Source organism: Hippoglossus stenolepis, chromosome 19 (genome assembly GCF_022539355.2).
Source record: "Hippoglossus stenolepis isolate QCI-W04-F060 chromosome 19, HSTE1.2, whole genome shotgun sequence".
Taxonomy (NCBI): Eukaryota; Metazoa; Chordata; class Actinopteri; order Pleuronectiformes; family Pleuronectidae; genus Hippoglossus; species Hippoglossus stenolepis.
Window position 1 is genome coordinate 1,409,395 of NC_061501.1, and position 24,731 is coordinate 1,434,125.

Consider the following 24,731-nt stretch of genomic DNA (forward strand, 5'->3'; position numbering starts at 1 on the left):
CTGACCACTGTCCTACACTTACTGTTGTAGTCTGATTTATCAATTGAAAACCTTATTTTGTAAATTACAGCACACTTGTAATAACAGTAACAGCCTATAATACTTTTTTAAGCACTTTCTAAATAAAAACTGAGTTTGACTGATTTTATTAACTAATATTAACTGATTAAAAAAAAGCAATGAGCAGTAATATAGGAAATTGTGGATGTGATACATTGAAATACATCAAGATGCATCGTAGTTTCCTTTGTTGTTGCTCTTGTGATAAACCAAGTGAATACCAAAGAAGACCATTGTCTCTGTGAGAGTATTTAACAATTGTGTGATGGTGAGGGTAATAAAATTAATTGTTAAGTAATTCAGAGATGTTCCACTTTATTCAACCTTTTGTTTTAAAACATAGGGGTTAGGGTTAGGGTTAGTCCCTGCCCCCCAAGATGTCTGTGCACGTCTCTGATCCCACCCAACACTTTACGTCTTCTGGGTCAGGCACCATTTACAGACATTATGCAAAATCAACAACTGTACCACCTAGGAGCAGAGCCAGGTGGATAAACACTGATGCAGAGGTGTGCTGAGCGAAACAACACACACATGTATCTCCTTGAATTCACATTACCGCTCACTCTTGTGTTTAAATCCACCAAATGAATGAATGTCCAATATTCGCTTGCGTACGATACCTGTCTCTTTAGCTGTTAAATGCTCACCAGCTATAGCCACTAACTGTCTCTTGTGGTGCGTGTTGAGCAGGTAAAGTAGACTGGGTTTAATAGATTAAGATTAACAGATTAAAAGGAGGTTACATATCACAGCAATTACGCTTTAATCCCTAATTTAAATGAACTGAGAGTTTCAGCAGACCTCAGGTAATCAGGAAGCGTTTTCCAGAGGTGGGGAGCAGAGAAACTCAAAGCTGCAGCATTGAGAAAACCTGATCCAAGACGACCTGAGGGCTCTGAACGCAAACATTAAATCAAAGATGACCATTCAATGCTTAATATTCTAGGATTATAAAATATATTAATTTATACACAGGAGTTTAGTTATTTAATACTTGGTGTCTCTCTTATTTTAGTGAGGACTCCGACAGCTGGGTGAAGTGTCCAAGAAACACTTTTGGAGTTTCAGGGGTAAACAGTGTAGCTGATTAGTGACCTATCTTCAGACATAATAAAACAACAGAAATTACATAACATGCCTCCATACTGGATGTGGGGTGTCATATTAGTGTCCACTGGCCCCGACATTCACAATCGACTCGAAACAAGGTCATTTCCACCGTGTTTTAAGCTTAAAAGTGGCATAGTGGTGATCAGATAATGAGTGAATTTTCATTTTTGGATGAACGATCTCTTTAAATCATAGAGGGTGTAATTCAGGAAACAATGGGAGGTTTTCAAAAGTCCTAACCAACAACATTGTGCCTTAAACTGATCTGTGATCTGTTCGTAATGTAAGGAAAGACTAGAACCACACTTTGCCAGGTCACTAGTTTCACTGAAATCTGAAAATGCCAGTGTCCACTGTCCCACAAACATCAACTTTCAGGAACTGGATAGACCTGATTTGTCACAATTTCAGTGTTTTACAGTCAATTTTTCTCTGCCTGGGGATGCCGCCTCTCAATTACGGTGAAAGGGAAAATGGCAGGAGGAAACCGTGAAGACACTGTGCTAATCATTTCTGCAGATTTCTCTTCATATAAACTGACAGATTATCTGAGAGAGGCACAAATAGTCCCAATTGTGGCTGTCTGCAACTGCAAAATTTGCGGTCATTACCTCGGAGGCAAGCGAGCGGGAAGATACTGTCCGTAATTCTTTGTGAGTGTGTGCGCGCACCTTAGCAAGACCCCGAGAATGTGCACACTTTGCCCACACGAGGGCTTGTGTGTGATTGTGTGGACATGAAATGGCCTTAAATTGTCCTCCCTGCCATCAGGCATGGTTTCCAGGTGATGCCCGGTTATCTCCATGGAGACGTGTCGTTAAGGGAAGTCGTTAGGTTCCTGTTAGCCAAGGTTTCTCTGAGGAGATAACGAGATTCGGGCTGACATGACAGCCTGGATGGTCTAATGTAATGTTTCTCAACTGGCACGGTTGAGACTGAAAGAGGGTCGAGAGAAGCTTTCAGAGGGTCACAGGAAAGAACCAACTAAAGTTTTGCGGTACATTCCAGGGTCATTTCCATTTTCATCCCTCACTCAGCCGACATTCAGCCAAGTGTCAAAGTATCCTACACAGTTCTTACTTTTTTAACAGCAGTACATAAAATCTGCTTACGACTGATTAATAATCAAAAGTTAACATTTCCAGATTCCCTTTCAGGACTGATTCTCTTAGAATAACAAGGCATGACACAGGTTCAGATGAAAACCATTTTAGGAGATCTATTATTTGCAAAATCTTCGAGAGAGACAAAGACCATGTCTGAACAAAAACTGGATTTTGACAGCCATAAAAAGAGAAAGACCCTGGTTTAGGTTTACATTTGTGTGCATATATGGACACCCAGTAATTGAGATGGTTTGTTATACGTATGTATAGTTCTCATGCCAAAATAAGAACAGAACCTGCACTGGATTACATGTGATACCAGTTTGTATTTACTCCATACAGCACATACAGCACATAAAGACATGTGTACATTTCTCAAGTGGTTTCCTCCACTGGTGCTATCGTGAACGAATACTTCTACTCCTTGGCTCTGCCCCGTGGACAACCAAACAATACCCCACAAAATCAGTCTGCAGACAATCCAGTAAATAGACGCTCTCAATTGTCTGCTGCCCCCCATGATTCCCTGCCTCTTCCCAAGGGGGAGGGATGACATAAACCCATCCACCCACTACTACCCCTGTGCAAACCCCTTCATAGATCACTCTCCTTTTTATATATGTCATTACTTAAAACCGGCCAGTGATATTAAGAAGCAGGACCTCTATAACGTCTTTTACAGCGAGGCTTATTATATAGCTGGGAGGAGAAGGTGGGAATTAGAGAGAGGGGGAGGAAGGAAAGGAAGCAAGAGAGCGATAAGGAGAAAACAGGACCTTTAATCCAGTCGGGGCTCCCAGCAAATACCTGTCTCTCCGATGTTTTTATTGTTTTAATAACGCCAGCGTTGCAGCGGATTTGTCCTGATCTTGTAAAATTATAAATATTGATTTTTGTGATGGAGAGGGGTGGGAGAGGGGAAGGGGGAAGCCATCTCCTTCTGAGAGCCATGATAACAGATCCTGGTTTAAAATGCTGCGAGCTGTCATGTTGATGGAAGTGTGGATCAGTGTTGATACAGAATTTCCCCCTCAGCCTCTGAGGAGAAGGAAGCTATTGAGCTTTCTCTAGACTCTGTTTAATGTCTTCCATTGGCTTTTGTGTTTCTTATCTCATGCCCTCTATTAGGGCTGCTCAGACTGTTTCATTATTTTAATTGCATATAATCAGAGGTGAGATTATAATAATTAAAATATATTTATTTTATTTATTATCATGAAAATTAACAAAATGTTTGATTTCTTGGCAAATGTGTTTATTTGCTTTCTTTCAAGTGTGACATGAAAAGATCAATATCACTCTCTTTGTTAGGATTTTACTCTCATTCCTTTGTTTGCTTTGTTTCCACTTCCTGGTTTCCTTCTCTGTGGGTGCCTGTCCTCATTTTGGGTGCATTCCAAATGTCCATTTTGCATAGGAAGGCTCCTTACTCAGTGAAATGACCTGGGAGTAGGTCAGCGGCTGTCACAATAAGAGCTGTTTGAATACCCAATATGATAAGGAAAGGAGATTACGTGCTTCCTATCTCATCGCCTGTTTTCCTATCTTAGCAGAGGAAACACCTGACCATCCTTTATGAAACAAACAGAGACCATGCTGTCCCACAATTCTTTGCTGCACCAATAAATAAAATATGCCACCTCATTGCACCTGGACAGACCAATGTAAGTATAAAAGACAGAACAGCTGTTTTTTTTCTCTGTCACATCTGTTCTGACAAGGAGGAAATTAAAGTTCACAGTATCATCATCAGAATTAAAAACAAATATAAATATCATCATCAAAACTTAATATAAATGTGAATATCAACATCAGAACTAAATACAAATATAAAAGTCATCTCAATCCCCTTATTGTGGAACGCACAAAAACAATCTGCTATGTAAGGTTTTCTTCGCATATAATCCTCATGTTATTATATTATTTCAACATCTCAGTCCTGTTTGTTTTATTTTCATTTTCAATAACAACTATTTTGTTGTTCTTTCTGTATGAACTGAAAACATCTTTTCTCAGGATGTGTCGTTCTGTTTTTAATAGGAAACGTTCACGTGTTGGAACTCTTAACTTTGAAATCATTGACTGTGATTTCATCCATTCCTTGTTGCATTTCTAATATTAAACCCTCAAAAATCTATTTAGTCTCCTTTAGAGTCCAAACCTAAACTCAAAACATGAGACTTGTCTATCACACGAATTAGCAGTTGGTTAAATAAGCTTGGCATTAAGATTAGAAACTCGTAAACAGAGTGTGCCTCGAGATGTAACGTGTTCATCAGTGAGCTTTGGACGAGCTCTTTCTCTGCAAACACTGTATTTTGCTACATAACTGCTAAATGCTCTTCTCACTATGCTCACTATGTTTACCAGCTACATTTTTTTTTACAACATTCTTAAATTGTCTACTGCACAAATTAATGAGGAAAGGCAGATGTGGTCACCCTATTATGATCAGGCAGTCTGGAAGAGTTCCCGGGGGGTGGATAGGTGGGGGTTGTTTATGCTTATCACAGGGAGCTTATTGGAACGTCTAACATTTGAAAACCAAAAATCTCTTTCACTTTAAGCAGTGATTAGAAGAGTGTGAAAGAAGAGAGTGGAAACTTTTTTTTTTAATTCATTCTCACTCTGCTTCTTCAGTCATTTTTCAAAAAAGATGCAGTGTTATACTTTACAGAGTAAATAGTCTGGCTATACAACGTAAGATGTTGGTATTGTTGCACTTTAGACATGGCTGCATGACACGTTATACCAACAGATTAATTTCAACAACACTGAGATCATGCGAATGTGAAGCCAATGGGAAATGGGCCTGCAACATTTGGATTATTTCCAATAATTATAATAATGAATTAAAATAATTGCAGACGGGCGACCGGTCCAGGGTGCAACCCGCCTGCCACCCAATGTCAGATGGGATTGGCTCCTGCCCCCCTGAGACCCTCAAAGGGATAAGCAGTTCAGATGATGCACGGGTGGATTGATGGGAAATTTCAGATAAAGATCTGTTGCATTTTCATAAATCAGCCTGAACTTTTACTAGTTTCCACTTTCTGGGCTACTGGCTATGTAAATATAATTTAGTAGGATACAAACCAGTAAGAAGTATTAGTGGTAACTAGTATAAATCCTTCAATATAACCTTGGCTGTTAGAATGTAATGCCACATGGCAGTATACAGTTATGAGACCGAGAAAAAACAAAAGCAAATTTAGAAGAATTAACTCTCTTTTGCACACCACAGGCAGAATAATTCAAATACATCTCTTTTAGTGTCCATTCACTGGTTCCAGCAGTTTGTGTGAAGGACAAAGCAGAGTGCCACATCACAAACTGCACTTAGGTGCTGTGGCCTGTTCAACCTGTCTGCTGATGTGGACTGGGTAATGGTGGGAGTACTTTTTGGTGTGACTACACTGACCCCACACAGCAGGGCAGTTAGTCCCTCCATAAGGGTCAATTGGGTCACGGGCTGCTATGCTTCTCTCCAGAGAGTTCCATGTGGGGGATATTACTCTTTGTAAATGCAATGACTACAAAGGGATGGAAGAGTGTGTGGTTTTTAGCCCAGATGATAATGGGTCTTGCAGCAATCTTTTACTGTCACACAGTGGCCTCAGGCCTAACAGATGGTCATAGTCTGTGCCTCACCTCTGGTCTTTTTCAGCATACTTGTCTTGATCACTCACTTGAAATCCCACAGAGAAGATGCTGTTCTGTTCCCCCAGTCTCAGCAGCACTGGATAGAAGACCTGTTTCAAAAGCCTGAAGAACCGTGTCCCCCTGGAGAGGATCCCCAGTGCCTGCACAGGGTTTCCTTTGTGTATTCAGTGAAAACATGTTGAAAAGGTCAAATGAGGTGCCATGGAGATTCTCTTCATGTCCAGGGGCCCTGGTTGGAAGGGGTTTCTTTGCTGGTGGTGAAAAATCACAATCTCTCTCCATTATTCAATAGTCTGAATACTCTGACCAAGAAATGCTAATAATGTGACTGCCACCTTGTTAAGAACCACTCTCTTATCATATAGTTGTGGATGTATGGGAATGACCAATACCTTTAGGAGTGGACAACCGGTAATCAGAGCAGTTGCTGTGTACAGACCAAGATGGCGGCACCCATATCATTAATATTTTGACTTCATTTTAGTGCAATGAGAGGAAGTGGAGACGTTATTTATTTACACTCTATGGTACAGATGGAGTAGGGGAGGGAGTCCTCTCCTGCAGAGGTATAGGAAATATCCTGTGCCTTGTAGTATAACACTATAAGAAGATGGGAACAGCCTTCAAATGCTTTGAAATCAATGTCTTACATTAACAATTGTTTTCAGCAGAAACTACAGAGCAGATTTCCACAAAACTTAGGAACTGGAATAAGGATCGAAGATGGGCTTGGAACGATTGCATAAAATTGTAGTGCAGATCCAAACAAAGGCGTAGATCTAGGAATTCATTTATATATTTTACATAGTAAGATTGGGTGTTTTTTTTTTATTTTCACTATTCCCAGAAAATTATATTTTCACGAAAAAAACATCTTATGAAAATCAGACATTATTAGGGGACTGAGTGTGTGCAATTTGTTTGAATGTAAGGGGACCGATAGGAATGCGCTTTAGTGGCTGCCATTCTGGTGTATCTATAATTTATAAACAAATGTTCTTAAATATCAAACCACTAAAATACCATTTGCATAGTCAAGTGTGCATTTATTTATTATGAAAATGTAAATGTTCAGAAATAATTAAAGCAAAACACTCAGATTCCTGTGGTCAAAACCTTGAAAGGAGACCTGCCGTGTGTTTGCCTTTACTTTAATGTTGGGACACAGTAGATTTCTACACATCTTGGTGCAGCTAATGTCTGTTTTTCTTCAGACTGCAGGAGGAAGTCTTGCCTTATTGGCCAAAGGCTGATTAACATAAACTGCTGTATAGTAGGCAAGGTAAAAAGCACTTTGGTTTGCTTCTCCTTTCAGTAGCAGCCCTGTTCTGTGCTTTCCTTAGATGGAGGGGTGTGTTTGGACAACTTGACCTGTTGTCTAAGGGCCATGGGCACTCAGAGCCGCCCAAATATTGAAACAGCAGGATGTAATCCTAGATTTGGAATGGGATACATTTAGTTAAATGTTTGCCCAGCCACAACTCGTGTAGGGCGTTTCCAAGTGGCACTGAGACAGATGATACCACTGGGCTGGAACAATGAGACAGAGGGAGCGTAGTGAGGCATTTGGATGAGGGGGCTGGGTATACAGAGGGAGAGGAATGAGGCAGCGGCTGTTGAAAAGAGTCATTCATGGAAGGATGGATCAGTGGACAGGCCAAGCAGAGCCATGGAACGATCGTTGGAACTACTTTCAGGGCCAGACGTTTTCTGGCTGGGTCCATATGTGCTCTCACGGGGCTCCAAAAGCTTTCAGGCTGCTGCCCAAAAAGCTCTCAAACTCATCCCCTGTACCACCCGCTGTGACAAGGACAAGGTGGTTTAGCCACCTGCGCCACACACACCCAGGCTGATGCCAAAATGCCACTCTTAAACCAACGCCTTTGTCCCATACTTTTACATTTTTCAGTGTAGCCGTTTTAACATTGAGGACCATGACCAGTGATATATTCCTATACAATTTTACATATATATATATATATATATTTAGTCTCATTCGGTGTAAACTTTACACCGAATTTCACTGACTTTTTATGTTCCATTAAATTCAATCAATCAAACAGCTTGTCCAGATGTAAGCTCTGTTGGTTATACTGAAACCTCCATTTCAATTCAGTCCAACAGTTCCTTCTTGTGAAAGGTTTGTGGAAAGAGATGGTTCTGAAAAATGGCTTAAGGATGAGGTAACAACACAACCAAGGAGTGAACATAGGGACTGAGAAGTCTTATATTTAGGATGTCCAGGGTGGCAATTTGGGTAATATTTGCTTAGCCAATCCACTTGTGATCAGTGTTAGTGTGTGTTTGTGTGTGTGATTCTGATGACTACCTAGAATGCTGGACTAAAAGCAGTAAGAAACTGTGTAGCACAGTAGGAACAACTACTTTGACATGCAGAAGAGCGGAGAAATTGTGGGGAAAGAGCTATGCATCGATCTGGTTCTGCTTACACAGAATGAACCAGTGGATCCATTCTGTGTAATTTGCTGCTGAGCATGCACATCAATCAAATGAGAGAATGCAGAGGAAATACATGCCAGGTTACCAGGTGCCTTTCAGATTCCTGCAAAATGCATCAATCACGTCAAAGTGAAAGTCCTCATACAGTATGCCTACTGTTGGGGATGATAAATGCAGCACATAGTTAAATTAAACTGCCTATCACAAGGAGTTGTGTGACTGTTAAATCAGTGTATTCTATCTGCCATCTCTAGGTTTGGTTCAGCCAACTAAAACTAAAAAAGGTTATAGGAAAAGATCACAGTCATGATTAAAGTAATTGAAACACCATCTGTTTTGGTTATCAGACAGCAGCAGTGACTGTTGTCAGCAGATGGGATCCCCGTGTCCTTAACTGAGTAGTGCAGTATTGTATCTGTTATACCCATAGTTCTAAACATGTAGAACATGACAAATGCTGTTCTTTTTATAGTGAATACAAATGCTGAGTGGGAAAAACCAGACTATTATCTTTACTTTGTCTCAGTCATTATAAGATTTTAACATTTTTAAACCAAATTCCAGGAAAATACCTCTCCACTACCACATAGCTGTAGTTTGCAATGAGCAATAATGGTTTATTCAAATTGTAGGTTGCAGTTTAATGAAAGTTTGTTTTCACCTGAACTAGAACTGTTTATTGGAATCCGGTTTGTGTGTATTGTAACCTTGTTACAAATGGCTGGGAAGGATTTACATAAGTCCAACTTGCCATACCTTCTCCATAACTCTAACTGGTCGTCAGCTTCATTGTCTTCAAAAGAATCTGTTTCTTGAAAGTATGTTTCCAATGATCAATTGGCAATTAGCTCTGGGAGAGCTGATGCCTATACCACAGCAGTCCTAGCAAACTAGCAGCCATCCCAGACACTTGCTCCGGCTGAAGAGGATCTTAGACACCTCGTCCTCTGAATACTAAACCAACCGGTGTGCATTAATAAGATCCGACTTGCATATCTGAGCCGCTTAATTGCATGCAGGGAAATGTCAAAAAGCAAATGAGTCTAACATGTGAATGTGTTAATTCCACTATTGATTTCATTGATGCACCGTTCGCTCTCTCAGCTCATTAAAGCCAGCCTGTCAAGCCACACACACACATATACACACACACACACACTCAACATTTTCTGACAAAATTTTAGCTATGAATACCTGTGGATGCTTGCTGATATATATATATATATATAGAGAGAGAGAGAGAGAGAGAGTTGTCTTTTGAAGTTAGGTAAGAAAATACCATGCACTAAAGGCCAACCTAACCATTGTGATTCTAGAACATACGACCAATCATCATAGCATCACATGTCACCTCTTTGTCATTCCTTTCATAATTTCACACTGATTGCATTATTTAAAAGCACTTTCGAGAATGTCGACATTGCCCCCAGCTGTTAAGAACCCCCACACACACACACACACACACAGATGCACAAGGATTTCTTCTTGTCTGACTTAATTTTGTATTGTTCTTCATCCCTGCTATGCTGAGATTTATATGCATATCCTTGCACATAAACGACATTTGTACAAGCTCCTGACAAGAGCCTGCTGAATCCCTGAACACTAGGCAGTCAGACAAGGTTGTACACCTCACGTTACTCTGCTCATCTTTGGTGCTGCTGCTGACTCACTTGTGCGGAAAGCTAACAGCTGAGTCCACAGATTTGTTATGGTTGCAGTTTAAGCTGCTTTGAACAGAGTCCACAAACAGCCTTATCTTTGTTAGCTACTTCACCTACCATGTATAACCCTAAATCCTTCCACATACTGCTTCTCAGATGCTTTGGTGTCATTACTGTCCACTCACGATGGCTTCGCCTCATATGTGTAAATGTCTGTATTTATATAGCACTGTTCTAGTCTTGATGACCATGGTGCCGAGTACCCAGCATTCACCCATTACACATTAATACAGGTCATCTATGTGCAGCCATGTCTCTATATACGTCAGTCACACATTACCGGTACAGCAATCAGGGGGCTGTTCAGGGTGCAGTATCTTGCCCAAAGACACTTCAGCATGAACCACTCTACCTCCTGTGCCGCAGTTGTGTGGCAAACAACATGACACGTCTAGCTTGATAGGTTAATAGGTCCATAGCTTAAGCTGATGATTAGAATTTAGAGCGCCCTCGGCTAGGTCACAAGGCAAACTACTTCAAATACTTTGTTGTGCATATAGACTTTTGCCGTTTTCTATTTGAACAGGTAATTTGAATAGTTAGAATTCCTGCATGTGGATTATTTAAGCTTACCAAGTTGAAATTACAATTGCGTGTCTACAGCACTGACATATCAGCTATGTTTTGCATCAAGGATTTGAACTCTTACAAATTTAGAAAAAAAAAGATTTCTTCTGGAGAAAACCTGGAAAGCCTGTTGCATCTCCTCACTATACCATTGTGTTACGACTGCACTTTAAACAGTCTAACAAAACTCTACCTCTATTCCTGTGTAGTACGTGTGTGTGTCTGTTTGAGCGAGGCGGAGGGAGAGAAATGTGTGTGTGTGTGCATGGGGGTGGGGGGTGATTTTTTAAAAAACGAAATGGAGAAAAGGGCTGGTTGTCATAGCAACTCAGTTTTTCAAGGAGAGTCAACCATTCATTTCCACACTGAAGACTGCAAGACTGCAAGGGAACACTTAACTCTGTTCTTCACCTAAGGATACTACTTTAAAAGTCCCCCCACCCATCATCCTGTCTCTGCACCTCGCTCACGCTCACTGAAGTGTCAATCTGAAGTGAAACATTTCAGCTTTCGTCTGCCACTCCAGACAGCCAGGTCTTTTGTTCTCTTTTTGTTTCTCTCCCGCTCAGTTCTTACCTCTCTTGCACGCTTTCATTTCGCTCATTCCATCTCTTTCTTTTATTGTCTCTCTCTCTTGCCAAGTCTTTCAATTCAAATCTCTGACATGACAGAAACCTGCGATACCCATAGCAGAGTATCACCAATTAGACAATTGTCATATCTCAGATGTTCATCACTTCTTGAATTCATCAAAACAACCAATACACACAGATTCTATAACTTGAGCACAGAGAGGTGGCTGGTTTGTAAGTGAGTGGCCCCTAATCAAAACGATGCAATTGCTTGGTTGACAGGATAAGTGTCAGAAGTACAGTACTGTTTAGTTAGAGGAAACAAACCTGAAAGGCTGGACCTCACATTTGTCCACACTCAAACATTCACAATGTTTTGACTGTGGCCAATGGGAAATCAATGGAGGACAAAGCTATCTTATGAATTCTGAGAACCAACTGAATGAGGATAAATGAGTTGAGAAACAGTCTTTCAATTTCACCCAGGACAAAAATAAATCGATGAATGGGAAACCCTTAAATATGTAAAAATAGTATGAGTACATTACATTGAATAAATTACGTAAGCAGTCTTTCAATGGGGTCTGGACAGTAGGGTTGGGTATTGAAATCCAGTGCCAATAAGGTTTCTACTAGGGCAGTACCTGCTGGACTGTGTCACAATGCAGACTTTGGTGCCTCCCTTATTCCTATCAACCATCGGACAGTGTGCAAATATGTAAGATGTGATTTCCTGCAAGCAGTTTATAATAGCAGATATGAAGAGGCTTTCTGTTTCAAGTTTGTGAGGAAACAGGACATGCACCTAAATAAACCAGTGTTTATGACTAACAAACAGCTTTCAAATGCAGAAGACATGAGCTTCCAAGGGCATCACTATAAATGACTACGTCATCAAGATACACAGCACAGCCCAGATATAACCATGTTCATAAGGCGCTGGAAAGTTCTTGGTGCATTTCCTAAATCCAAAACTCATTACAGAATATGAAAAAGGTCCAACAGGGTAATGAAAGTGGAGATCTCTGTAGCTCACTGGGACCACGGTACTTGCTAATAACCTTAGAGCAGATCAAATGTGCTAACAAAGCTAGTTGAACCAACCTGATCTACGCAGTCTTCCATTTGCGTGGCAGTGGATAAGCATCTGGTTTTGTTACACCGTTTACCTTTCGATAGTCGGTACAGAACCGAGGACTTTTATCTGCTTTTAAGTATGGACTTACTGATAGGATACGGGTAAGTCTCATTTGGTGCAAAGTCTGATGGTGAGCTTTCAGCGGTCTGAAGCCTGCCAGTCAATGTTTGAAAACAGAGGAGACCTCCTGTCACACAGCCCTATCCCTAAAGTGCTCCGCTTTGATGAGCCGTTAAAGCCTACTTCATACCAAATGATCTTTAGCCCAATTTTCCAGTTGCAAGCGACTTTCGGAAGTTGCAGACAAAAGGCCAAGGTGCCCATTGGGTCAGGTTCGGACAGAAAAGGCCTGTTGGGTTTGATCAGTTTTCTCTTGGACTCAGACAGGTTTGGACAGAATAATGCCGCCAGAGCCACACTCTATTCGATACAATTGCGGTGGCCGCTGAACAATTTCACCTCTCCTCCAGCTTAATGTGTTATTCTGTGAGGAGGGTCACACAAAAGAGCAGGAGGATCATTCAGACACACAATGTCTCTTTCTGTGTGTTTTCATGGTGAAACATCATGTAGTTTGTGACCCTCTGCCGCCGAATCAGTCGCATAGTATGACCTCACAATGACTGCAAGACCCTTAATCAGAAGACAGCAAGTCAAGTCGTGTGAACTCCATAATGCTCCAAAAACTTTGAATGTCAAGTAGTCTGAACGAGGCACAGTATAAGTATACCTACTGAGTTGGAATTTGCAACTGCAGGTCATCAATGTGGAGGACAGTAACTGTTTTTCTGTGTTAAGGATTTTACCTCTTCTAGCATACATTGCTCTATAACTTAGGGTGAGGGTTTTACACTCTCGCTCCATCCCTCCTTGCTGGTATGTGAATGGTCGCTCAGTGAGACTTACCGTTCCTCAGGTGTATCTAATCTGGTCCCTCTTCCAAAATAAAACCAGTTTATGTTTTTGTGACCAACTGATTTGGGGTTTTGTATTGCTTTGATGCCTCCGCGCCGGCGACAGCCAGTGAATGGAGGCACTATGAACTGATTCGATTTTGCTTGTCAAAGGTCAAGGTCACAGGGGCCTAACAAAGCATCTTTTTTGGATCGTGAGGGTGATATCTTTGGAGCACCATTCAGAAATCTTTTTACATTTGGCACAAACATTCACTTTGAGTCAAGTATCAATCTATACCAATTGATTTGCTAGCCAGGGGTCAAAGGTCAAGGTGGCCTCACATAATATTTTAATTACGTTTTTCATGAACGTGATATCTTAAGATATGTCTGAGGGAATGTCTTCAAACTTGGTAGACACATTCACTTAAACTCAAAGATGAACTGATTACATTTTGGTGGTTGATGGTCAAAAGATCAAGGTCATGTGACAATACATTGTTTTGAACACAATATATCAGAAATGCCAAACGGAAATATCCTCCCATCTGGCACAAACATTCACATGGGCTCAAGAATAACCTGAATGGAATTTGGTGGTCCGTTGTCACTGTATCGTCACAAAGCAAAATCTCCAGAACACCTTGATTTTGGTAGCCAAAGGTCAAAGGTTAAGGGTCAGGCTGGTCTCACAAAGTATGTTTTTCTTGAACATGACAACTTAAGATCAGCCTGAGGGAATGTCTTCAAATGTGGTACAAACGTTCACTTGGACTCAAAGATTACCTTAATTTTTGGGGCCTGAAGGTAAAGGTCAAGGTCACAGTGACCTCACGTTCCTGTGAATTTGATATGTCAGGACTGCCCGTAAGGAATTTCATTGCATCTGGTACAATTCACTTTGACACATGGATGACCTGATTAGAATTTGGTCTCTGGTCCCTCTGACCACATGTTCTGCCTTTTGAATGTAATATCTCAGGAACATCTCGAGGGAATTCTTTCAAATTTGGCACACATGTTCACTTGGACTCACTGATTAGATTTCAATGGTCAAAGGTCAAGGGCCACGGTGGCCTCAGAAACATGTGGTTGGCCTCTTGAATAAAACAGATTTGAGGGAATTTCTACAACTTTTGATCAGTTGTCACCTGGACTCAACCGAACTGGACTGAAGTAATTACATTTCAGTGGTCAAAGGTAAAGGTCACAGTGACTTTATTTGAATCTGAAAAAAAATATGTAGAAATATATACACAGAAACTGCCCTGGTTGGTGGAGGCATGCAACCGCAGTGTAGAAATTATAGTTTGTCTCATTTTTGTATGGGTTTGCTAGTTAGGTTTAGTTTTGATGTTAGTTCAGGTTAGAGGGAAGACACCTGATGCTATGACCCTTTGTGATCCACTCCGAGTGGGTCTCCTACTTTTATGAAAGTTGCATTTTATTTAATTTGTATTAACTCTCTCTATTTGGTTGTGCTGCCTCTTAGGACCTTTTCAAGCATAAACAGCCAGGACCAAACCCCGGTCCTAATGAGACAAAACCTAATTTCTGATGTGCTGGTTAAGGTAAAGGATAAGGTTTCAGTTGGGCTGTACACAATGAATGGAAGTCAAGGCAAATTCTAAATTGGGAAAGCTATGCAAACCTTTGTGTGTGTGTGTGTGTGTGTGTGTGTGTGTGTGTGTGTGTGTGCACTCAGGAATAAACTGAGTTCCTATGTTGCAGCTACTTGACTGTGTTGGTTATGTTGGACTTCTTGTAGAGAGCCGTTTGTGGAGGGCTTAACAGTCATTGATAAAAAACAAGTTTTGATAAATACAGAGTAGGCTTTTTTTGTTGACAGATTGTGTAATCATCCACCAGAGCTTATAGAACAATGTTGTGCAAAGTGTAACCTACAATACCGACCATCAGTGCATGCAAAGAGTGTTTTTTACTGACATTTCCTGTGTACCCCTCTGGTTTCCTGGTTAAATAAAATGGAAGCTAATCGGCCTTAATTGTTTGCTTGTTCCCATCCTGTTTGCTTGTCCAACCACTTATGTTGGCTTCCTCCTTTCACCTATTTTTATAGGTGCATCTTCGCTCAGAGACTTCAACAGTTGTTTTGGTGAATACACTACTACTCCAACTTGAACTGATGGCTGAAAGGACAAAAACACATTTTTTTATTAAACTGATAAAGTTGTACTTCAAGAAGCAAATAAGCCTGACACTAATAATATTAAGATGCAACTACTTCTACACACAGATATTATACTAACTTTAAAGAGAACCACTTTATCCATCAGACACAAATGCAAATTAAAGAACTATATGATTCATTAAATAAGTGGTTTTGGCAAAATGGATTCAAATAATAAAAGCAGCATGCATAGCTCTTGTTTGGTGGAAGAAAAATGGATGTTGGGTAGCTACAGTAGTTTACCTCTGGGCAGCAGTGAACTGCAGACAGGTTTGTTTGACTGCAACAGCAATGAGTGACAGGACTGAAGGGAATATATCTATCTATATATATATATATACATAGATACACAATACATATTTTTCTCTTGATTAGTACATGGCAATAAATCAAAGAGTTTTAAAAGTACCTACATTGAGCATAGTCATCATCGATCTCCATGAGAACAGTGAGTATCCCAGGAGAGTCGAGTTTTCATTCATACACTATAAGCAGTCAATTGGTCCGCTGCTTTTTCTCCACAACCTTAATTAATATTCATTTTTATCCATGTTTAATTGCTCAAAGTCCTCTCTCCTTTTTAGCTGGCGTTTTCCTGGATTCCCTGGCATGTCATTGCGACCTGTTGATCAGAGGTTTAGTGTGAAATTTATAATCATAATACATAATACACAAAAATATATCATATCTTATTTAATGTTTATACATGCATGGAGCAAAGGACGAAACAAATTGTGTTTCACATAATTTGATGATTAGAATCAATCTGAGAGCGGTGGCTGAAATGTTTGTACCACATTGTCGTCCTCTCTTTCCTCATTGTAGCCTATAATTTTGTGTGTTTAAGGTGGATCCCCCCACACCTAGTACTGCCCACTCTGTCCTCCCTCCCCTGAGCTAAGGGGCGCTACTAACTAATCGGTATGGAGCCCGCTGTGGTAATAGTTTTACTGTGTTTCAACCATCATTATTGTATTTAACTTAGGGTTCATTCATGATCATAGGGACTGTGAGACTGGGCTGATGTTTGGCGGCTTCAAGATTCAAGATTCCTTTATTGGTCCCACACACATGCACAGACACACTACATGCAAATGGGGGAAATTTGTCCTCTGCTTTTGACCCATCCGTGTGAACACAGCAGGGCACAACTCACACTGTGAACACACAGAGCAGTGGGCAGCCATGTACAGCACCCGGGGAGCAGATGTTTGGGGGAGTAAGGTGCCTTGCTCAGGAGCACTCAGACAGTGGGGTAGGGAGAGTCCTTTTGGACTTGAACAGATCCAGGTGTGTTTTTGTCAGTCCGTGGCCTCGGACCAGAGACCTTCCAGTCTGATATCCGTTATTTTCTGCCACTAGTCCGACGCCAGTCCCAAAACAGCAGTTCCCATACCGGGAGTCGAACCCGGGCCGCCTGGGTGAAAACCAGGAATCCTAACCGCTAGACCATATGGGAGGCTTCACTGAGATGTTGCATCAGCTCATTGTCACATGCTGCAAGAGAGCTGCTGCTTTGCGTTACTCTACTTTGTTTTATGTTGTTTCGCCTTACTTTGTTTTACTTTACTCTACTTTACGTTGGTTTGCCTTACTTTGTTTTACTTTGTTTTGCTTTACTCTACTTTGCTTATAGCTTTGCTTTGTTTTGCCTTGGCTTCTCTAAAGTGTCACGTCAGAGTGGGTGTGCTGTTGGAAAAATCTCCTTTTTTTTCTCCTTTGTTACTCTCGTGCTGGGTCATCCCATCGGCTGCTCCTGTGTGAGGCGTTTATTTCATTTATTCATTTGTTTTGATTTTGGTTGGGAACGTGGCTGCTTAAGTTATTTTGTTTTGTGTTGTTTATTTTGTGTATTTTGTTTACACTCATTTCTACATGGCTGCCTCATCTTTGTGGGTCTATATTATTTCCTTTTTTAAAAATGTTTTAAAATTTAATCTGAACCCACCTTACGGGCTTCTTACTCTATGCAAATAATATTGTTTCTTTGGTAGCTTGTTTTGCTCGCTTAGTTTAAAATGGGAAATTTCATTTTATTATGATTGATCATGTAGTTTATGTCGTTTTGGTTGGTAACTTGTAGATTAGGTTCTTTTACTTTTACCCGATATAAATTAATATATTTTTGGTTTAATTGTTGTTTCTTTATTGAATTTGAGTGGAGCCTTACTAATGCGTGTATGTAAATTTTGTTTATTCATTATTAATAAAGAATTCTTTTTGGATAGAACCACCTCTCCTGCTCTTTAGTATAATGAACGTGAAAGCCTTATGTGTTATTAGTTTTGGTCTGAGGTAATTCATTTTCCCTGAGTTAATATCCTGGGGTGGCGTTGTTGTATTTTCCTTGACTACACTGGTTAATGCTCGTCTAACCAATCACAACCACCCTAGGTTGCCACATTCAGGTTTCTGATTAGACCACAGAAATGTATCAAAATCAAATTCGGCCCGACATCCATTTTTTCATTTCCTATTTTTGATCTGAGCAAAACATCCAAACTACGAAAAAAACAAACCGTTATTTGTTTTTTTGGTATCAGATTCATAGATGAATAACGAAATAATGACCAACAATGGATGCTACACGGATTTGAATGGTTCTTTCTCTTGATAGCTGCCTTCAGACATAAATTAAGTCCAAAATTCATTAACACATGCATTCTTCATATGTGAAAGGCAAAGTTATTCTTCAGATTGCATGTCTGAAAAAGGCTTGCCCAATATCAGCAGGGTTTGGCTCATTACATTACATTACATTTCATTTAGCTGACGCTTTTATCCAAAGCGACTTACAATAAGAAAGCCAAACTCCAAAGTTCTATATGTAAGTGCCATTTAGGTGCTACTAAATATATATATATATATGTATGCTTGCCATTCAAGTGGTTATTGAGAACGCTGCTGCTAGGCAACAGCAACATGGAAACGAATGTGGATAATGTAAGGAAAGTGCAAAGGTATAATGACAGAGGTCTAAGATGAGGCCATTGGTAATGTCAACACTTCCCTCAAAGGTATTATAGAATTACAAAGAAAACTCACCTCATATAGACTCATGGAGTCTGCTCATGAACACATTAAACAGAACCACATTTAAAGACAGCACAAGTAAATGCACCGTTTCCATCCCAACAACATGGTTTTGTTGAAAAATTCGACCTGGCTGTGGACGCAGGGGCCGTGGACAGCTCCACAGCGCGAGAGAGAGGACACACTGCCCGGCCACAGCGCCACCAAGTCCGGGGGAGTTGCAATAGTCTAGGCGTGAGAAGACCAGAGCCTGGACCAGAACCTGCGCCGCCTTCTGAGTGAGAAGGGGGCGTATTCTCCTGATGTTGAGCAGCTTGTATCTACAGGAACGTGTTGTTACAGTAATATTGGCAGTGAGGGAGAGTTGACTGTCGAGTGTCACACCCAGGTTCCTAGCAGTCTGGGTGGGGGCTAACATGGAGTTGTCAAAGGTAATAGTCAGGTCATGGGTGGGAGAGCCTTTCCCTGGTAGGAAAAGTAGCCTCAAAGGCTCCAGCCTCAAAGGACAAGCTATTAGACGTTTGGAGTTCAATACATGTAATTCTGTAAATTCTTGATCTGCAAACAAGGTATTTCCATCTTGAATATAGAGGAGTTGAAGAAAACATTAATATACTAAGGAATCACTTCATTAAATGCCACCTCCAGTAGTAAGGCTGGAGCTACTGGGAGCCTGTGTTGCACTGATCTTTAGCTTGCTTGCTCATGCTCTTCAGTTTGCGACTGATTAACTGAATCAAAATAATCTCACTCAACACTGTCAACAATGGGAATGTAGTTGAGGGTGGTTGATTTGATTGAACTTGGTTGGTTGGCTGTTCAATGTTTGTGTGTTAATGCATTATAACTACAATACAAGAGTGTACTTGAACAAACATTCGCATCACTGTGCCTCTGTGAATGGATTTGTGCATGTTTGTATTTGTGTGATTGAACCCGTCTCGCTCTGACTTGAACTCTCTTTCTGACTGAGAGCCTCTCCACCACCGTGCGCGCCGCTAATTCTGCACCGGGTTGCCGCCTGCCTCACCGGCATGAGTGCAGTCACTCGCATACTCTGCGGTTAAATCAGCTGTGAGTGCCGGAGCACAGTGAAACCATCAGCCATGTGAGTCGCAACATTTTAAAGTCAACGCTTCACTCCAGAGGAGAGCCTGCTCATGCCTTGCAAGTGTTCTCGTACTACCCCTGATTCCATGATAAAAACCCATTTAATTGAATCACTCAGCAAATTTAATAATCCTCAGAAGATAATCCTTCCGGCTTGCTGTTCGGCCAGCAAACTCCCCTCGCCCCATCAGCTTTGATTTTGAAATAAATGGAGTGTTTGTCGAGCTAGTCTGCTTTTGTTACAGTCAGCGGCTTTGTTGTGTGCGAGCCATCGCGTCACTCTTTGATACGAATCACCACGCGACATGGAGCGAGGTCTTCATCGCTACATTTCGGACTAAATTTAGGAAGAAAGAAGAGGCTTTTTTTCAGATACGACAAGAAAGAACTGAGGCTGACATGTTTAAACATTCACATTAGAGATTATTATTAGCTATGTTTTTATCAGTAACACAATTTGTCAGCAGTTAAGAGTTAATTAATAGCCATTAGTTGTGTTCAGCATTTAAAGGCCTATTAAATCTCTTTTAACTTCAACTTTCTTTATGTAGAGGCTTATACAATAGCACTTCCAAGGCTTAGATTGGACTAGTGTGGTTACGATGCAGGAAGTCATGCACACTGTGTGCTTGCCATTCAAGTGGTTATTGAGAACGCTGCTGCTAGGCAACAGCAACATGGACACGAATATGGATAATGTAAGGAAAGTGCAAAGGTATAATGACAGAGGTCTAAGATGAGGCCATTGGTAATAGCAACACTTCCCTCAAAGGTATCATAGAATTACAAAGAAAACTCACCTCATATAGACTCATGGAGTCTGCTCATGAACACATTAGACAGAACCACATTTAAAGACAGCACAAGTAAATGCACCGTTTCCATCTCAACAACAGAAAGAGGACACACCGCCCGGCCACAGCGCCACCAAGTCCGGGGCAGACACCCAGGGAGCCATGCACAGCTTCGCTAAGTCTGCTTACAGTGTTAATTTGGTGCCTTTTATACATGTTTGTGTTATTAAAAAATTATGTTTTACAGTTTTTACCCCAAAAAGTTACTTACTGCTCCTCTCTGTGTCTCCATCATTCGCTCTGCAACCGATTCGAGTCAAACCGAGGGCATCTCCTCCGGCTCCATACATTTACTAAGTTCACAAAGTCTGAGTTTACACATGTGTCCGATGACACTGATTGTTTGTGTGTAAGTGTGTGTGTCTGGACTACTCAGTGTGTCAGTGAGAGAGAAAGAGAGCGAGTGGGATGGGCTGATGAATGTGCGCGCTGCTCTGAAGAAAGATTTGACTCATTTAAGAAAAGTATTGATCATGATGTGATGATCAGTGTTGATATTATGGCGTCGTTGATGTTGATAGCGCGATGACGGTAAATATTAGACATATTGTGCAGCCCACATAGAAAGCCACAGAATCCATCTTGCCCATCTTGCCTGTCATTTCCGGGAATGGAGTGTTGGGTTTTTCCTTTTCAGAGGAAAGAGGAGGCATATAGACTATTCTCTCTCACTGGGTGCCTGTAAATGTTCTGAGTTATGTTCCCCTCTTTGCCAGAGCTTTCTCAGCTGTAAGACAAAAAGCTAATCAAAGGCTCTTGCCTTTGGGGCAGGTAACCCCAGCGTGAACTAAAAGAGAGAGCAATATCATACCATCACTCAGTGTGCCACATGCTTGCACCCCCACTTCTCTCTCTTGCGCTGAGAAAACATTAGTTCTCGTTATATGGAAATTGGAGGAGAATTTCAATTTCCTTTTAATGGCCTATTAACGCACAGTTTCTCTCTCCCTCTCTCCCTCTCTCTCTCTCTCCGACTGTTAGCTGCTCCCTCATGCTGTGTATCAGGTTATAAGACTTTGGGTCCGAGAAAATATTACATCTACGAACATATTACGAGCGCTACTTTAACTTCTAGTCTTGTATAAGGTAACGGCTGTGTCATTCATAATTGCGTTCCAAATTGACTCATATAAGTGATTTCCGATCTATTAGCTCTGTCAACATTGTTGGTTAGTGCCCTTCAAAGCCAACACTGTCTCCTAAACACAAGTTTATATTAATGACCATATATAAATGATTGGTCGAGCGCATTTGTATCGTTAGGACCTCGATACCACAGCTCCACTCCATGATCACTACTGTGCAGACTCTGGCTCCAACTGATGTCACCAGCGCACCCGTGTTAGATATTTTGGCTTTGTTTTTGAACAGTGGGAGGAAGTGGAGATGCGTTGTCCATCTACTCATGCAGTGATTGATTTATATATTAATAGATGTTTTTTTGCGAATACATACAATTAGAAATGTTATCGCTGTTTGGGTCCTAACCCTGTTTGAATAATAGTTACTTCTGACATTTACATTTTGTGTGCGGCACTATGAGACTCATAATTCAATTCTCACCACAGGGTGGTGATATTGCGACCAGTTTTATTTTTTAGCATTTTTAGTAATATCGATAACTGGCATCAAAAGTAACAACATGTTTCTTGAACATGCATGTAGGACTACACTAAGGTGCTTGGCAGAAACTACGTTATGATCCTAATATATATATATATATATATATATATAGAGAGAGAGAGAGATACAATTAACTAAAGCTCAATGCACAGCACAAAAAGATGAAATGTCTTCCTTTCTGTTCCTGATTTTGTGTCCTGATTTTTTGGTGATGAATTCTGTGTTAGTATCACTAATTAATTTACAGTGATGAACCAAGAAGTTAAAATATAAAGCTATATTTTGTGTCATCTTTTAGTCTTATTTCTGAAAACTAACCTGTTTGAATCAATTAAAATTTAAATCGAAAAAGTTTTTGCAATCCCCCTCTAAGCCGTTTCTTGCCCTTGAACGATAGAAGTTATTTTCCTCCTAGTCTCTATATGCTGCTTTTTTTTTTTTCATGGACAGAGGAATCCCTCTGTACCTCGACTCCCTCCTTTCCACATCTCCTCTGCTCCCCCTCCGCTCCTCCACAATTCACAAATTAAAACCCCAATGGCTGCGCCCTAGCCTTCCCAAATGGGTTGGAGGTGACAAGTAGCTTCCATCAACCCAACACTCACCCCTCCCCTTTGTCCACACACATTCACACACCCTGTACAGGGACAGGCACATTGCGGCAGTCCTCAGCTGAGGGTGTGACCCCAGGTGTATGTGTGTGAGAGAGAGAGAGAGAGAGAGAGAGAGATACCTGGTGTTAAACTGACAGTAAGCCCTACTTCCTGCTGGTATACCTCCATCGGCAGCTTGGCCTCAACGGACCTCACCCCACCATAACCCTGCCTGCGGCTATTCCTGGGACACACACACACACACATACACACACACACACCAGCTCCCTCTGTGTTTTTCTCATTTTATCGCCACACCTGCACACATACTCATAGTCATGCTCTGTCTGTCAACTCACTTGACATGTCGATTAATTTTTACCTCTGCCCCCCTCCCTACAGGCACATACTTACACACACAAACACAATTTTACTCAAGGTGTATACCACATGGAAAATAAAGACTTGTGTGGACACAGTCATTTCCACCATCCCTGCTTACACACATATACGCACGCAAACACACATGCACATACTGAGTATCCTCAGGGAAGGTGTGTGGTACTGATGTCAATGTTAAGGCTCTGTATGACACCAACTCAGACTGCTCGGCTGTACATTTACATTAGAATGTGTGTGTGCTTGTACTTATATATTTGTGAGGACCATTTTGAGCATAGACCGTACGGAGTGAGGACATTTCAACCTCATCTTTTTAAACTTTGCAGAATGCTTAATCAAGTTCTCTTTTGGTAGTCGGGTTAAAACTGAAATACTAGCACGTAGACGCTTTTGCATTTCGCTTTGACACAAAATCTTCCTTGTTGTCAGCCATCTCCTCTCTCCTCGCTCTCTGTCACGTGACTCTGCTCTTTAGCTGCACAGAGTAGACCTTATAACTGTTGATTTCAACTAAGTATTGTATAAAGTGTAAACACAGTCGTTAGCTAACTAACGTAACAGCAGTCTATGAGCAAATTAAGGACTACAAACTGTGAAATTCATCACTAAGAAGTTATTTAACTTTCCCATTTCCTTTTCCTAAGTTTGTTACATTTACGTTTACCAGTATATGAAACTGTTTCAATTAGCATTATAACAATATGTCACTGATTTTGATTTTGATTTTAACTTTGCATTAAGTGACATAGACTAAGTTGTACTTAGCGGAAACCCTGTGATTTAAAACTAAGTCGATTAAGTTTCCTCTCCCGGAGCCGTATCAGTGTCTACATCTGGTTCCAACACTCCACTCACTCCACTTTCACCATTAGTCGGTTAGGACTTTTTGATGAGAGGTGAAACATCTACAAGAAAACCTTTTTTAGTGTGTATATGCAGCTCCACGCAGCCACCAAGAAAACAAGTGCTGCACCCAGCATTTTTTGCGATAGTGCTATACTTTTCTTTGTATTATTTATTTTGTTGGAAATCTCTTAACTTTTTAGAAAGGCACTGGCGGCATTACAGCTCCTTTCAGTTAATCAAATCCGTCTTTAAATGCTTATAAGTCAGACAAACTTTAACATGAAAGACAGAATGGGGTGGACACAAAATCACAGACTACACAGTGATTTTCTGTAGAAGTGGATGAAGCAGCCCCTCTGCCCTGCCAGTGCAGAAAAATGCAAAATGCACTCCAGCCCTGAGTCTATACTTACAACAAAAAGTACAGCTGTGTCCATCCCCTCCGTGCATAGTCCTTTTGTCTTTCGCTCTGGAAGTGTGAGCAGTGATTTGAAGTCTGGATCAGACAGATTATTTCGGATTAACAGTGTTACAAAGCAACACAAACACAGGAGCGATGTTTCTCTTCGATAAAAAACAAACATCAAGTTGCCGTCTTTAGATGAAATTGCTGAACAGCAGGCTCCCATCATTCCATGTCGGTTGTGAATTGTTTTTGTTTGTTGGTGCAATACTTTTTTCAGCTCAGTCATTGCAGACTACACAAGGTCTAAATTTTCAGTCCGGCTGTTTGCATGTGGAAACAATTTGTGTCAACATTAGGGTTTCCAAGGTGTTTTT

The 24,731-nt window shown here is 40.9% G+C and overlaps 1 non-coding gene across 1 annotated transcript; it reads right to left on the bottom strand.

The window, feature by feature from the left end:
* Positions 1 to 16,877: 16,877 nt before the first annotated feature.
* Positions 16,878 to 16,949, bottom strand: trnae-uuc. The gene has a single exon. It is a non-coding gene; the product is annotated as a tRNA-Glu (tRNA).
* Between the last annotated feature and the right edge of the window lie 7,782 nt (positions 16,950 to 24,731).